This window comes from Chanodichthys erythropterus, chromosome 2 (genome assembly GCF_024489055.1).
Source record: "Chanodichthys erythropterus isolate Z2021 chromosome 2, ASM2448905v1, whole genome shotgun sequence".
NCBI lineage: Eukaryota > Metazoa > Chordata > Actinopteri > Cypriniformes > Xenocyprididae > Chanodichthys > Chanodichthys erythropterus.
Window position 1 is genome coordinate 39,441,373 of NC_090222.1, and position 3,628 is coordinate 39,445,000.

Genomic DNA, 3,628 nt, shown 5'->3' on the forward strand with positions numbered 1-3,628 from the left:
GAATACAGATTATACTCTCTATTATGAGGAACTATTAGTCAGAATAAAATACTAACTGTAGACTTTACTTTGTTTCAATCACCCGCATGCAATCAGACTATTACAGCATGACGTTTGCTATTGTGTATTGTACTTCATCAAGTAAACAAGAGATTTTTGACACTATAAAAACAGTTTCAGTCTGACTAAATAAATAACGTATATTTGACCTGGATAATTAACAAACACAAACACTATAGAGTTTCATCAGATTAGAGCATTAAAACTTCCCTGAGAGGCTTTTTCTGGTTTTTAAGAGGGTCATCATGCAATGAGATGTAACCCACCCTTTTATTGCATAGAATTGACTCTTTTTACATCATTGTAAGATCTTTAGATTTGAATTTAACTATTAATTTCCTTGTCTCAGTAGAGCCAGAGGATCATTTCATGTATTTTATGCCATTACCCTGATGCTGAAGGACTGACAGTTTTATACTGTTGAACGTAGCGAGTACAATGCCTCTCATGAGTGCAATTGTTGAATAATAAATGACATTTATAGCAGGCTGAGGAAACCTGTGGCATGTGACTGTGAGCATGGCCAAAACCCTGATTTTCAGATAAAAAAGTAAAAAACAAAATGTTATCAAGATTATTTTTTAAGATTACCGATATGTGTTTTTCAGGGCTGATAGCGATTATTACACATCAAGTAGACCGATAACCGATATTTTGAACCGATATACAGTATATATCTGGTGTAAAAATGAAAGTTAATGTCAAAATTAAGAATAACAAGGGCTCTGAAAGAAACTTTCTTTAAATGCTTTTAAACATATTTTTAATTCTGAGAACTGTTAATAATATTCATAATAATAATAACATTAAAAGTGCAGGGAACACCCAGCAGCATTCTGAAAACATTTAGTAAAACTTAAAGAAGTAAATAAGCAACAAATGAGTTCTGACAGAGGTGGATCAGAGCCAAACAGACCATTTCAAAATTAAATTATTTTATCGGCAAATCAGTTTTGAAAATGGCCGATACCGATAACCATTAAAATGTTTAATATCGGTGCTAATAATCAGTCGACCACTACTGTTAAATAAAGTTTATATAAAGTTTAAATAAGGCAGGTCACTGAATATCATCGTTGACTCATCTCCCCTCAGACGCTGTGCTTTAATGGCAGTCTTGCGCACAGTTCTAAAAGCAACCACAAGATGGCAATAAAACAACCATTTATCGGTGAATCCGATATTATAAAACTGATACCCGAATATGAGAAAATTATCAGTAAAAATATCAGTAAAACCAATTATCCTATCTATCTATCTATCTATCTATCTATCTATCTATCTATCTATCTATCTATCTATCTATCTATCTATCTATCTATCTATCTATCTATCTATCTATCTATCTATCTATCTATCTATCTATCTATCTATCTATCTATCTATCTATCTATCTGTCTATCTATCTAATGTTTGTTCTATCTATCTATCTATCTATCTATCTATCTATCTATCTATCTATCTATCTATCTATCTATCTATCTATCTATCTATCTATCTATCTATCTATCTATCTATCTATCTATCTATCTATCTATCTATCTATCTATCTATCTATCTGTCTATCTATCTAATGTTTGTTCTATCTATCTATCTATCTATCTATCTATCTATCTATCTATCTATCTATCTATCTATCTATCTATCTATCTATCTATCTATCTATCTATCTATCTATCTATCTATCTATCTATCTATCTATCTATCTATCTATCTATCTATCTATCTATCTATCTATCTATCCAACAGAAGTGGCTGCATCAGAGCCAAATAGTGCATTTCAAATTGAAATTATCTTATCGGTAAATCAGTTTTGAAAATGACCGATAACCATAAAAATGCTTAATATCGATGCCGATAATCGGTTGACCACTAATGTTAAATAAAGTTTATTAAATAAGGCAGGTCAGTTATTTTAACTTTGAACATTGTTGAATCATCACCTCTCAGATGCTCGGCTTTAATGGCAGTCTTGCGCACAGTTCTAAAACAACCACAAGATGGCGATATTATAAAAACCGATACCCAATTATGAGAAAATTATCAGCAAAACCGATTATCCGATCTATCTATCTATCTATCTATCTATCTATCTATCTATCTATCTATCTATCTATCTATCTATCTATCTATCTATCTATCTATCTATCTATCTATCTATCTATCTATCTATCTATCTATCTATCTATCTATCTATCTATCTATCCGACAGAAGTGGCTGCATCAGAGCCAAATAGTGCATTTCAAAATGAAAAGTCACGTGATTTCAGTAAATGAGGCTTCATTATGCCATAAGAGTTTAAAAACGTTTTGAAATTTCAATGGTTCACGTGACTTTTGCAGTTCCAAACCACTGATTCAAAACAAAAGATTTGTAAAGCTTCATGAAGCAGTGTTTTGAAATTGTCCATCACTAGATCATTGAATGAAGTTGTTATTTAGTTCTTTTGGTGCACAAAAAGGTATTCTTATCGCTTCATAACATTAAGGTTGAACCACATGAACTGTTTTATTGTCTTTATTTGTCTTTATATATCTTAATTTGTGTTCTGAAGATGAATGAAGGTCTTACAGGTGTGGAACGACATGAGGGTGAGTTATTAATGACAGGATTTTCATTTTTGGGTGAAATAACCCTTTAAATATCAGGAAAAATATCAATAAAACCACTTATTGGTCGATCTGTACTGTCTGTCTGTCTATCATTCTATCTATCTATCTATCTTACAATATAATACTTCATATTTAGACAGAAACCCACAGAATCATGGACTGTAGTGAAGTGAAGGGCAGTGTGACCAGTAGGTGGCGCAGTGGCACCAATAACAGTATTTCACAGACTGAAAGTTTCTTGAGGTCGTCTTGCATTAAGAGAAACCCTTGAATTCATATTGTTTTTTAACAAACAAAATCACACACACACACACACACACACACACACACACACACACACACACACACACAGCTTCGAGCTTCTTATATAATGGTATTCAGTGCTCACCTAGAATGCAGGGAGGTTTATTGCTGACACAATGTTGCCAATGTAAACTTTTTACTGACATTCCACATTATAAAACTGTATTATACTATAAAACTAAAACTATTATACTAGAAACTTGTATTATCATTGGCATTGGCTGGTTTTAGAAGACATCTATCAGCGAGATGCCTCAGAATATATAGCCAAACATTGGCTGATTTATTGGCCAGTCTGACAGTGTTATACAGAAAGATGACATCACCATCAGACAGAAGTGTGTGTGTGAAGGTTGTTCTGGTCCAGTGACAGAGGAGTGTGTTTATCGTCTTCTGCTGCACTGCACACTTTTGTTTTCCTCTAACAATGTAGTTAGTGAAGTGTTCAGTGTTGTCGTTCAGCTCTTTATGTTCACAGGGATTACGCAGTGATTAGTTCGCAATAAACGCAGCAGTAATTATGCAGCTCTCGTTTTCCACCATCTCTCCTACTTATTCAAGCTTCAATGAAAGAGACGTGTTTGGTTGACTTATCAAACAATCTGTGTGTGTGTGTGTGTGTGTGTGTGTGTGTGTGTGTGTGTGTGTGTGT